A 14483-nucleotide genomic window follows, 5' to 3' on the forward strand; every position below is an offset into this window, starting at 1 on the left:
CCCTCAGCTAAGCCCCCTTCCTTCTCCTCGCCTCCACGGGCACTCCCTAATAAACATTCTACTCCGAGCCAGCTTCTTGCAGAACCTCTCCCACATCTGTGTGCGTGGAGAGACAGCTCATGCTCCACAGTCAGGGTTCCCTTCCCCGCTGGGAGCAAAACTGGGTATTCCCAAGTGTGAAAAGGCAGAGAGAGCAAAATAATTGACTAATATTGAAGACTAGCTGTGGTACCTCTTAGCTGGTTATGGATGGAGGTGATGTCGAACACAAGCGTAAGTGAAGAGTGGTGTCCCACACAGAACAATGGGCATTAATTCCCTAATTCCAGTAGGAATTCATATTTTATAATTTTCTAACTCAAGATAATTAGGCGAACTCCTAGTACTTTTCAAAATTCAGTTTAAATGTCACTGGTCCTGTTATTCTTTCTGTAGCTTCCTCAGAAAAGGTCTGTCTCTTCTTTCACTTTGCTTACACAGCCCTTGACATCCGTGTCATATCAAGGGGACAAAGGGGGTACATTGTCTGTGGAGAATTTAAGAACAATAAGAAAACAGACTAAGGGTCAGCCTGCTTTCTGTTATCACCGGGCATTGGCAATTCTAAACAATGTCAGTAACAAAATACTCCTTCCTCCAATGAGGAGTGCTTGCCCTCCCACCCCCGTAATTCATACACTCCTTCCTACCTCTTGGTCAACTACGACTCAGTATATACCTTAATTATGGCACTTTGTATTATACTGTTTACCCCAGACTGTGAGTTCTTTATGTCTAATTTAAGTATGGCTGATCTTTGCCCCCTCTTTGTCATCTCTGGATTATCCCTATTATAATTCCTGGCCCAAAGTAGTCACCAGTAATATTTAATTGAATGAGTAAAGGGTAGTAATTCAGTTCTTCATCTACATGTGGGAGTAGCAAGTTATTACAGAGATCATAAAGTCTTCTAGCTGTAAAGCTCAATCAGTGTCCTAAATCAATGTCATTATGATCCCCTCAAACTTGACTTTCTTTTCATTTTCCACAGTTATTAAGTCAAAATTCCGCTTTTCCTGGTACCACCAGCGTATTGGAATCGATGAAGTTATGTAACAATAATAACTTAAATGTCATTAGCCCTTGTCCCCGTCTGCCTGCTCAGGACTAGACCCTATTTATTCATGTATTCAATTGTGCAATGGATAAGAATCCATATAGTAAATAAATATTGACTCCCATGTGCCAGGCACTGGGCTAGCACCTCTGACATCTCATCCAGTTACGTCTGAGAGTTCCAAGTAGATGTCTTAGCCATGATCACAGACAGAGTGAAACTTAAACACTCTTACATTTCTCTTGCTAATAGTGACCTCCTCCCATAATGAAACTTCAATGCATTATTTAATAACAATGTCTCTGACTATGAATGAGTCTTTGCAAAGACTCCTTCCAAGGGTGAGGAGAAGAGGGCAAAAAAAGAAAGAAAATTCTCTCTAGCCACTCATCACCCTTCATTTCTCCAATCAATCCTTTACTTTATGGCCAGACTATCTTCCAATGTCTATATATAAGTTTAAGTCATCTTTCTTCATCAAATTTCATCAGTGGTTTCCTATTACTACCAAATACACCCCAAACCCCATGACATTTAAGGCTAGTTGAAGGATAAAAACATACAAATAAATGTCACAGAACCAAAATGACAAACATATGGGAACTCTCAGGCTTTTTTTCTCCCTGCCAACTGAAGAGTGGTCTGGCTTTCCCCTGCTCAGTTTTTTCTTTCCTTTTTTCTTTTGGGGAGAGTTCTCCCAGTGTCCTATGCACAGCTGCTTGTTGTTAGGTATAGTTCAGGGGCAAGAGGGAGAATGGGCCTGAGCTTAGGCGTGTGCCCAGCCTACCAAGTGGTGCCAGGAGATGACGGTCCATCCACAGGTGGCAGGTTTATCTTCTTTGCACAGAACTCCTGCGGAGTTGGCTTTTGTGAATCAAAACTGGGAGAAACGATGAGAAGGCTGAACAAGAAAAGAGAAGGAAAGGTGCCAGAGAGAGGATGGCTAGGACTGAACGTGGAGTTTTTAGGGTGGTTACTGTGGGAAAGGACCGGAGCAGCTGTGGGTTGGGAGGGAACTGGATGGGGGAGAAATGGGATTTTAAGAAGTATTGCTCAGATAAAGAATCTGAGTTACTCTGAAATTTCTTTTGGTTGCCGGATGGTGTTTTCTTTGTCTGCCATAGTGTTAGAAAAATCATTTTACATTCCAGACTTCACGTCTCAGTTTAATTAAGGTCTGCAGCTGCCTTCCAGGTGAATGAATGTTGGGAGAAGAAATACTCTCATCTTCGCATTTATCAGCTGTTTGACCTTTTGGAAGTTAACACTTCTCTTAATTTCCATGTTTTCATCTGCAAACTAAGGTAGTAATAGCACCTGCCTCGTGGAATGGTTGTGAGGATTGAGAGAAATCGTGCACATCTACAGTGCTCTCCTCAGTGTTTCGCGGCGTGTGAGTGCTCAGTGAATGATAACATCCTGTTACTGTTTATGTTGTTAGCTGGAGAAACTCAAGCAGAATCCTTGGAAGTCTCCACAAGGAAATTATGTGTCCTGGCAAGCTAGATGGGACCAAGAATAACCCTGGGGCTTGCTGAATTACAGTGACTGGCATCAAAGCATTCTATGCCTTGCAGTGGTTCCTGTAGTCTGTAGACACAGCATATTTTCATATCTAACTTCTAACATGTCAGATTTCCTCTAAGTAGTAGTTTCTTATGCTAAGCCTTTCGTATAATTTTAACATTTTTCTACATCTCATTTGCTTAAGTTTGTTTTTCTTTTTCCTTCCATATTCCATCTTGTTTGCTTTCTCCTACTCAATCCCACTTCTAATAGAAGGATTTAAGGATTGCAAAGCTCCTCCAAATTTGAATTTGAGGTAAAAATATGCCTATCATCTCAGCTCTCTTCTCTATAAGCCATTGCCTTCTTCCCTTCCTGCTCCCTACCCCACCCCTTAGATATTTCTCCTAAGAACAACTTGCTCCTCAAGATCTCAGCGCTTTCACCTTCAGAGGTGAAAAGGAAGGAGGCCTTTAATCAGCTGTATCAGCTCTTTTTGTTTCATAAGGAAGCAACAACAATAAAAAACAAAAACCACACTGCCTCAACACCTACTTGTAATTATAAGCCAGATACAAATTAAAAGTCAAGCAAACACTGGGGCAAAAGCTCCTTGAGCCAGAGTGTTCCAAAGGGACTGTCTTTCCCTTGGTTTTATTTCACTTTCTCCTAAAGCTTGTTCTTTGATTATTGAATTACAGGGTTCTGTCCTCTCATACCATTTTCAAAGGCTCAGTGTTCTTAATCTATGGCCTGAGAATACCAGCATGAAAGCTCTCTACTGGAATCATCCATGGAAGTGTTTCAAGGGGAAAAGACCCTTTATAACTATCTTAAAGACGTGTGTGTGTGTGTGTGTGTGTTTGTGTGTGTTCATATGTATAAACAGACCATTTTCTGGGAAAAGGGTCATATCTATTAGTAAAATGCCAAAGATCCCTCCAAAATTAATCACAATTGGTAGGACTTTAATCCTTCATCCAAATACTTCATTCCATTTATTTCAGTTTTGTTCCTGCTTCTCTCATTGCAGTTATATTTTCTTTTTACCCTAGTAGTTCTATACAGGCATTTTAGATCTCGAAGCAGAAATATTTCTTCCTCATTCACTATCATTTGAGAGGATTAACTCCCAGTTTAGGGCCTATGTAATAGACATTTCAATTAAAATAAACTTTTCAAAGAGTGTGGATGTGTGGTGATGCAAAAGGTCATTAAGCTTGGCTCCTGCTGTCTAGGAGTCTATAAGTAAAACAGGAAGACATATATAGTTTTTAAAAAATGACCATCAACAACAACAGTCACAGCAATGCGGAATCATATGGGGAATAATGGGAAGGATAGATGAGGAATTCCTAAAGCTATCCGGGAGAGTTAGGATGGACCTGTCGAAATAGGTGATATTCAGATGTATCTTGAAAGGCCTTGAGGAATTTTTATAGGGAGAACAGGTGGGAATGAGCATTCTTGGCAGGAAGGGGGACAACAGTTAGTTTGGGGGTATCTGGGGCCTGAGGTAAATGGGTCAGTGTGGTGGGACCTGTGACTGGTAGGGGACATTGGAGTCAGGTGAATGATCCCAGGTGGATGACTTGGGATTTCAGGTGAAATCATCTATGCATATATATGGGGTGTGTGTGTGTGTCCTTACATATATGCCTACCTAGAGAAAATGTACTTTGGGAGAAGTCTGCTCAGTTGTTGAGAACTTCCAGGGCGTGGGATACGGGAAAACAGAGGGTGAGCAGACAGAGACCATATGGGAATTGAGGAGTCCAGGATCTAGAAAGGCATGCCCAGGTCTGAGGTAGAGACACGGGGACAGTTCCCTGAGACGTGAAAGAGGACCCGAAGCTGCCAGAGGGGAAAGAAGCCAACACTGCTATATACACTGAGTCTATGAGCACTTCAAAACGCAACAATGAATATAGACCCTTAAACACTTCAGTCTGATTGTTTAAATTGGGAGCTTTCAGGTTATTTTATCAAGAAGTATCTTGGGTTTTGTGAAGAGTATTGTGCAGAGTGCAGTGGTTTAGGTCATGCAGTTATGTTCCAAATGAAACCCTGTTATTCACTGGTAAAGGTCAAATACAAAATGACTATTTCTGAAAAGGTGACTCACACATAATTCCTTTGCATTTTAATAAACAGCATTTTCATAGATACTTTATCCTGAGCATGTCTTTGGTGCCTTGGCAAATAGGGCCACATAATATTTTCACTGATAAACACATTACCGATGGCAGAGCCTATAGACCACAAAAAGCAAGACTAAACATTGTAAAGTTGTTTGTACGTTATGGCTCTCTGTGAAAGAACCAGACGTTTGTATCCTTTGCCTAGGGCTGCTTAGAGACAGTTTAGCTGTCACATAGCTACTAAATGGCCTTTTAATTTACTGTATATATCTGAACCTGAGGATAATGTTGTGAGTATTTGAGAACTGGCTTATGGACGAAGCTAAATTTGGCTGTTATCACTGCTAAAGGGGCCAGTTTGCAGAAGAATATTTTTAAGGTGTGCCGAGATAATATATTTGAATTAAATTTAGTGGGCAGAGTATGGAAAGAGTTTGCTCTGAAAATAGCTTTTATCTAAGCCCTTTTCCATGATAAAGATAGAAAAGTTTATAAGCTGGTGTTTGTTTGTTTGTTTTTCCTCCATCAAGTAATATTTACTAGTTATCTTTTTTGATGACACAGGTCTTGTTTCTTCCATTGTTACCCTTGATGATTTTGTCTAAGCATGTTGCCAGTGTATACCTTTAAATCAAGAAACCCCAGGGTCTTGCAGGCAGGAGGAAGTGTGATAATGTTTTACAGGATATAGTCACAGATTATAGGATTTGTTAGAAGTGGGGGGAAGGAAGAAACAGCCACCTGGAAGTTGCTTTCCTCCTCTCAGAGCTACAGCAGTCTGTGGAAATGGTGACCAGTACAGTCAGAGAGAAGACCCCCTTCCTGAGTCCTCCTAGGCATCCCCAGGAGGACACATTTGCAGATGGGAGGTAGCAGACAGTGAACCTCTTAGAGTCTGGCCCTGCAGGGCTCTGGACATTTCTGTATGCACACTTTTTCCAGAAAAACTGAACTGTGTTAATAATGACTAAAAGGTGTTTCTCCATAGTTGGTTGTTAGTAATGACTGAAAGGTATTTAAAAAGCAGTTTAGTAGTCTGATTTGACATCTTGTCATTACCACTTAACTTAGATGCTGATCTGCTACATTGATTTTTAAAGCTTTACATATCCTTTGCATTTACATTGTTAGCTAAAAGCATTTTGTCGAAAAATTTCACCATCTGGCAATTTAATTCTTTCCAAAAGTGTCTCTTCTTTAAATACGAAACCACAGCTTACACTTTTATCTAGGAACCACTTAACTTGAACACAGTTATTTAAAATTTTTAAACTGTGGATAAACCTAGTCACATAAAATTGTAAATACTGTATACTTCAAAATATTACCACCTTCTCCTAACAAAATTTAGTATCAGCAATGCTATTGCCCTGTGTGTTAAAAAAACAAACAAAAAACCCCCCAAAAACCAACCCAGTATCTTGTTTAGAAAGGTTTTTCTCCTAAAGACAAAGATGCCATCAATGCTAGCTCAGAAGGATCCGTTTAACAGCTGGTGTGTGGCATGCAATGCCTAAACACTTTTTACATAAAGATGGCATGAATCTAATAAATAAAAATTATTCAAATGGTCATAATTTTAAATGCAGTTAAATCAATGCATCTGGGTACATATCATTTAAAAAAATTCTCTCTTCATCCATAGCCTCATCTGGAGTTACTTAGCATGTTTGTTTTGACTCTCTGACTGCTAACCTTAATCCCATTTCTCCAGCATTCTGCTCAGCAGTTGTCCTTATATTATCATGAGGTTGTCGCCAATACCGAAAGTTTAGAATTTGCTTTGAAATTTCAGGATGTTTCCCTGCTCTCAGCACTATAAAAAAATGTATATATGTGAAAAAAAAGATTTTTAAGTTTCTCTTCAGTGCTTATAGGGAAACTGTTTACCTGAGCATTGGGGAGAGAGAGGAAGCCCTCAGGGTGTGTGTGAACAAATTCAGTATTTGGGAAGAAAGATGCCAGCTGATACTTCAAAATATTGCACTACATCACGAACGTCTGTATTGTTTGTTATATGTGAGGTGGCATAGCTTGAGAACTGCTGAAATACATAACATTGTATGACTCGACCAATTAAGAAACATTTCAGTCAAACCTGGAAGTTGGTCTGCTTTTAAAACTGGTAGGCTTTCACAAGTTCCTATGGGACAAGTTACATGCATTTCCACTCCTCTATTTAGCAAGCAGACGAGCACCTGCAGACTTGGAAATTTGTCTCATGACCCTAATTTCTTCCCATATTTACCAAGACCAACTCATATTAAATTGCCCAACAAAACCTGAACAAGCATCAATAATATTTTCCTGTTACACAATTTGCTTTTCATTAAAGGCTACATGAAGAGGAGAAACTCAATTATTTTAAGATAAGTAGTTAGATTAGGTGGAACTCTGCAGATTTGCCAGCCATCTGGTTCTGTCACAGGCTCCCTAGGGATCCGGAACATGCTTGCAACTGAAAAGAATTTGAACCTGAATGACTTTTAAATTGGGACATAAAATGTGGTAACCCAGACTATGAACAGATACTTAGCAAGGACTAAGGACTACCAATTTTGAGGTTTGTGCTCCATGATGTTTTCTTCAGAGAGAACTAAAAGGGATTCAGACACTTTTTAATAATTGAATAAAAACTCTTTCCCTAAAATTAAACCATACCTATAAGATATACATATAGATAGATAGACAGATAGACAGATAGATAAAGATATATTTTAATTTTTATTGGAGTATAGTTGATTTACAATGTTGTATTAGTTTCAGGTGTACAACAAAGTGAATCAGTTATACATGTACATTTATCCACTCTTTTTTTAGATACTTTTCCCATATAGGCCATTACAGAGTATGAGTAGAGTTCCCTGTGCTATACAGTAGGTCCTTATTAGTTATCTATTCTATATATAGTAGTGTGTGTATGTCAATCCCAATCTCCCAGTTTATCCCTCACCCTGCCCCTTATCCCCTGGTAACTGTAAGTTTGTTTTCTACATCTGTGACTCTACTTCTGTTTTGTGAATAAGTTTATTTGTACCCTTTTTTTAGATTCCACATATAGGCAATATCATATGATATTTGTCTTTCTGTGTCTGACTTACTTCACTCAGTATGACAATCTCTAGATCCATACATGTTGCTGCAAATGACATTATTTTGTTCTTTTTATGGCTGAGTAATATTCCATTGTATATATGTACCACATCTATATATTTTAAATTATTCCAAAAAGTCTTTTGCTCTGAGTGACCTTTCTCATTTGCCAGTTTGCAGGGAAACACATTATCAGTAGTTAAATTCTTATATAAGGAAAATTCTGTAAAGAAAATCCAAAGTGTTATATAGATTAGTCTAAAGACTGTAAAGTAACAAATCTCATTTTCATTGTAGACTTTTTTTTTATTCTTTTAATTGAAATGTATTTGATATATAGCATTGTATAAATTTAAGGTGTACAACATGTTGATTTGATATATTTATGTATTGTAATATGATTGTCATTGTAGTAATAATACCACTATCACATTACATAATTATCATTTCATTTTTTGTGGTGAGAATAAAATAAGATCTAGGAAAGGATTATTTTCATTTTCACATCAGACACCTCTTCATCTGTCTCTCCCTCAGTCAAGCTGCACCATTTTTGAGATCTGCAGTGAGCAGTATATGAGAGCACAGACTGCTGGACCGTGTAGGAAGTGGAGAAGTGTGCAGGGTGTTTGATCTCAACAAACTTGCAGTTTTTCTTTATCAAAAATGTCACATGTCAGAACACAGGTGACCAAGTCCTATGTCAGAACACAGCTGACTTTGTAGTTTGTCTGGCAAACACCAATTTTAGATCTTTTAAAAATCATTAATAAGGACATTGCCTCCACGGCCTGCCACAATCCCCCATTAACTACCAAAATTGCATTTACCTCCACTAAGGGACTGCAGTCTGTGCCAACACAGGCCTAGACAACAGATGTTCCAGGATGATCATTTAAAGATGTCTCAGACTTTTCATGCATGTAATTGACAGTGATTTTGAGACAGTTGACTCTGATTTTGAATCCTAGAGGGATGAGCTCTGATCAATGGAAAAAAACTTCACTTGCTACAGGAAGATATGCCAAGCCAGGAAAAAAATTTTTTCATTCAAATGTCGCTAGAATTATATATTAAGAAAATTCAAGGAGTTCAGCCCATGCAGAAAACTTCCAAAGGAACATGTACGGCATAAATCTTACATTGTATTTGATTTTACAATTCAGTAGGTGTTTGTAAACACAAAAGACCACGAATAGCCAAAGCAATCTTGAGAAAGAAAAATGGAGCTGGAGTAATAGGCTCCCTGACTTCAGACTATACTACAAAGCTACAGTCATCAAAACAGTATGGTACTGACATGAAAACAGAAATATAGATCAATGGAACAGGATAGAAAGTCCAGAGATAAACCCACACACTTATGGTTACCTAATCTATGACAAAGGAGGCAAGAATGTACAATGGAGAAAAAACAGTCTCTTCAGTAAGTGGTGCTGGGAAAACTGGACAGCCACATGTAAAAGAACGAAATTAGAACACACCCTAACACCATACACAAAAACTCAAAATGGATTAAAGACCTAAATGTAAGGCCAATGCAATAAAACTCTTAGAAGAAAACATAGGTAGAACACTCTCTGACATAAATTGCAGCAAGATCTTTTTTGATCCACTTCCTAGAATAATGAAAATAAAAACAAAAATAAACAAATGGGACCTCATTAAACTTAAAAGTTTTTGCACAGCAAAGGAAACCATAAAAAAAAAAAAATGAAAAGACAACCCACAGAATGGGAGAAAATATTTGCAAATGCAGCAACCAACAAGGGATTAATCTCCAAAATATACAAACAGCTCATGCAGCTCAGTATCAAAAGAAACAACCCAATCCGAAAAGGTGCGGAAGATCTAAATAGACATTTCTCCAAAGAAGACATACTGATGGTTAAAAAGCACATGAAAAGATGCTCAACATCACTAATTATTAGAGAAATGCAAATCAAAACTATAATGAGCTATCACCTCACACTGGTCAGAATGGCCATCATCAAAAAATCTACAAACAAATGCTGGAGAGAGTGTGGAAAAAAGGGAATCCTCCTACACTGTTGGTGGGAATGCAAACTGGTGCAGCCACTATGGAGAACAGTATGGAGGTTCCTTAAAAAACTAAAAATAGAGCTACTCTATGATCCAGTAATCCCACTCCTGGGCATATATCCAGAGAAAACCATAGTTCAAAAAGATACATGTACCCAATGTTCATTGCAGCACCATTTACAATAGCCAAGACATGGAAGCAACCTAAATGTCCATGAACAGAGGAATGGATAAAGAAGGTGTGGTACATATATACAATGGAATATTACTCATCCATAAAAAAGAACAAAATAATGCCATTTGCAGCAACATGGTTGAGTGAAGTAAGTCAGACAGAGAAAGACAAATATCATATGATACTGCTTATATGTGGAATCTAAAAAGAAAGCTGCAAATGAACTTATCTACAAAACAGAAATAGAGTTACAGATGTAGAAAATAAACTTATGGTTACTGGGGGTAAGGGGGGGAGGGATAAATTGGAAGACTGGGATTGACCCATACATACTACTATATATAAAATAGAAAACTAATAAGAACCTACTGTATAGCACAGGGAACTCTACTCAATACTTTGTAATGGCCTACATAGGAAAAGAATCTAAAAAAGAGTGGATATATGTATATATATAACAGAGTCACTTTGTTGTACACCTGAAACTAACACAACATTGTAAATCAACTATACCCCAATAAAAATTTTATAAAATAAATAAATGTTTGTAAAAATATACGTTTGTGAAGAATTTTGGTAATTCTTTTGAAAACTACATTGTCAAGGACAGAATCATTGTGTCTATTAGAAATATGGGTACAATTTATGAGGCCCAAATTTTGACTGTGGGGCAAGAACTGTTTAGGTCTTAAATTGATCATCACCAGATTGAAGAAGGAATAACTTGCTTTGTGCAGAGCATGGTATATAGTAGACTAGAGGGCAGTCATTATAAAGTTGCTATTTGATATACTGTGCTTGAAAAGGAAATCACAAATAATGATTATGATGATGATGGTAATGATGACTAATGATGAATATAGCATTTGCTGAGCACCTACTAGCGCCAGGCACCCTTAGAAGCACTTAACGCATTTAATCAGCAAATAACCTTAACCAGTGGGATAAATGCTGAGATGAGTTTATTTCCCTCCTTATCTCAGGCATTCATAAATGGACCACTGCCGATAAGATATTAGAGTTGGATAAAATATTCCAGGGCTTTTTGGAGAAGGTCAACCTTGACTGAACACCTGAGAGGTGGCTGGTTTTTCGGGAAAAGCACACTCATCTAGCTTGGGTGGGTATTAAGGCAGGAGCTTGGTTGTGCCCACCTTATAGCAGATGTAGCAAAGCTCCACTGGGGCTTGAGTTCCACTGTTTCTTTAGTTCTCCTTTTACTCTGATCATCTACCTTATAATAGAAAACTCAGGCTGTTCCCCAAAAAGGCAGTATTGCCTATCTTGAGTATGTATGGAAACTTGTGTGGTGTGTTTTGAGTTATTAGATTGATTGGAAGGGAGTAATCTCTGGCAGTGGGTGGCTGGAAGAGTGAGGGATGTTAAGTGCCCTGAAAGGTGAGATAATCCCACACAGTAAAGAATCATTTTATCCAAAATGCGCACGGCACTTCTTGAAATGCAGTGCAGGTGATTCAGGTCCGCACCAAGAGATAGCCAGGATGGCTTTATAGTGGCAGACCTGGAATCGAGGATGGTACAGTGGGCAGGAATTCTTAGAATCAAATCTGGAATACCTTTTTCCAAGTTTTTTGGAAATTGTTAGACTCCAGTGAGAATATACTAATATTATGGCAGATGAGTTTGTTAAACAATTTTTGCATAATGCACCTTTGCTGTGGAAACTTCAGAAGTAGAAAGAAAAAGGATAACCCCTTTATGTTATGAGTTTGTTAGTATATATCTTTTATGTTATGAGTATGTTAGTGTATATCCTTCCAGGCTTTACTATGCGTATTAATAAATTGACTGCACAAAGATGAGATCATAAAGACAACACACAACTTCTTTAATTGCCATTTTTGAGTATTTGCATGGAAGGGAATAAGTTTTATAGCCTCAGATAAATACTATATGCTTGTAAATTTTTGATGTTTTTAAAAAATTCTATATGTGAAGAGACATAAATATTTACATTTCAAGTAGCAGTAAGCTTTAGTGATATTTTCAGTGTTTTATTTATCTTCGCTTTATTCCAAACAAAATTGGAAGTGGTTCATTTACATTACATGTCAAAATTGACTTGTGAAGTAGTGCTTTGGTCAGTAAGATAAGGGCACTTCCGCAGACCACTGTCACAGGGATAACTTTCTCCCACAGACTCTCTAAGGCATTAGGCAGCAGTCTCTAGATACTGTTATTCTGTCTATTGCTTTGAGAATTTCTAAGTTTCCAAAGTTCATCCTGAGCAGTGCTCTCCTATCAAACCCTCCAGACCCTGATGCCTGAACTTTCCTCCAATGACCCTTTAATAGGGAGCCAGTTCTCAAGGGATTTGTCATACTTCAACAATTTCTTCTATCTTTTTGGTGGCAGGTAACTGTTATATTGTTAGTGCACCTTAGTGCAGTTAATTTGTTATTAACTGTTAGTTAATTTGTTTTTTTCTTTAGAATTTAAAATTTTTCTTCTTGGTGGGGAGGATACAAAACAGAACTTTATGCTTTCTTTTTGCACAGGCAGTATTCTGATAGGAAGCCTCCATGCCTTGAGCCACTAGTCTTTCCTTTGTTAGTCTAAAGCCAGGGAAGGAAGGGCCAGGTCCCACTCCCTCTGTGAATTCTAGACCATTGGCCTCTGTGCTCTCTGGAGGGGCCAGGAAACTAAGGAAGCTGAAGAATGGCTAAAGGACATTTCAAGCTAATTTATTATTGAATCGTGTTGTTCAAGTCTTTCACTTGCCTCAAGGTGAGTTGCAGCTGACTCAGATAGCTCTGTCAGATTCATAGGCCAGTTAGGAAATCACTTATAGCTTTATTAATGACATAGTTCATACATCTTATATTTACTAGAATTGATGAATCAATTAATTAATTGATTTAGCAAGTGTTTAATTAAAATCTGTAATGATGACTTAATTTTTATCAAAAACCATGCATGACCTTTTCACATACATAATGGAAAATATGATATTATAAAATTTAACAGTATTTTTTCCCTGAATGTTTGGATTTTGAGTAATTTTCATTATCTTTCTTCCCTATTTTACCAGCATTGTGTTAGCTTGTTTTTTGTTTTGTTTTGTTTTGTTTTGGGTCTGAGGGCCCATGTTGTAATGTAAAGCTCACCGTGAGCATAGGTCTTTTTTCCTGAGATAACTAAATCTCAGAAGCCACTGGCTTCAGTGTGGAGTTTGAATTCTTGTCCCCAAAATGTTTTACACAATTATTGTTATAGCCTTGGGATTTTGGTACTTTAGATGGGAAAGAATTTGATATTAGGATACATGTGGTTTAAAGTAGTTTTTACAGAAGTGACAATAGTAGAGCAGGCAGGCAGATAAATAGCTTATTACAACACATTTGCTAATATAATGGGAACTATTACTAGAAGAAAAAGAGCAAATCAAATGAATTAAATGTTTACATTTGAAGAATTTCTAAGTTTGATCAAATTCAAACCAATTATACTATTTTTAAAAATTATTTTTAATTGTGAACTATAAATATCAATCCAATCATATATCAGTGGGATGGCTTTGATTTTTCCTCCTAAGTCTGTTAAGACCAGTGTTTCTCAACCCTGGCTACTTATTAGAATTAACCAGGGGTCTGTGGGGGAAGGTTTAAACAATCCTGATGTCCAGGTTGTACCGTTGAGCATGATCTATGGAGAAGAGACCCAGGCCTCAAAGTTTTCCTAAAACTCCCTAGCTGATTCTAATATGCTTACAACTGCTTTGATAGATTATTGAATTTTTATGTATATTGAACTGAAAGATTGGCTTTTAAAAAACATTTTTTTCAATTAGAAAAGCAGAATTTGCTTCTCAGCTGCTTGAAATTTGGCTCCTATCACAGGAATAAGTATCTTCCCATGGAGCAAGGATGTTCAATTTGGCAGACCTCAAGTACAGGGAGAGCCACAAAGGACTGTATTTATCTTTCCCCTGAGCTCACAGCAGTCATTACACGCAAATATGTTTATTTATCAGAATAATAAATGAGTGGTTCTGCAGTTCTGTTTCAGATTCACATGCAAGATTCTCAGTATCTTCAAAGAAGGGCATTTCAAAGACTAAAACCTCAAACTCCCTTGCTTTTTATCTTTTTCTGCTCTCTACATATATATGAGTTTTGGCAGGCAGGATTTTCATTGACTAAAATCAAAGGGAGAAACATTAAAAAAATTTTAAAACAACAACAGAAGAATCCCAGATATTTCAAGCAGGATGAAGAGCTGGCAAGCGGGCTCCTTCCTTAGAAAGAAAAATATGGGAACACGGTATTCTTAGAATTCTATCCCCATCCAAGAATCTTGCATTTGTTGATCAAACCAATAGTTTCATTGTTAGAAAATGAAGAATCTAAGCTTTCTCTCCACCTTGGGAATACTCTCCTGAATAAACGGACCTCAGGCTGTAGTCAGA

Source organism: Eubalaena glacialis, chromosome 4, assembly GCF_028564815.1.
Source record: "Eubalaena glacialis isolate mEubGla1 chromosome 4, mEubGla1.1.hap2.+ XY, whole genome shotgun sequence".
In the NCBI taxonomy this organism is placed as follows: Eukaryota; Metazoa; Chordata; class Mammalia; order Artiodactyla; family Balaenidae; genus Eubalaena; species Eubalaena glacialis.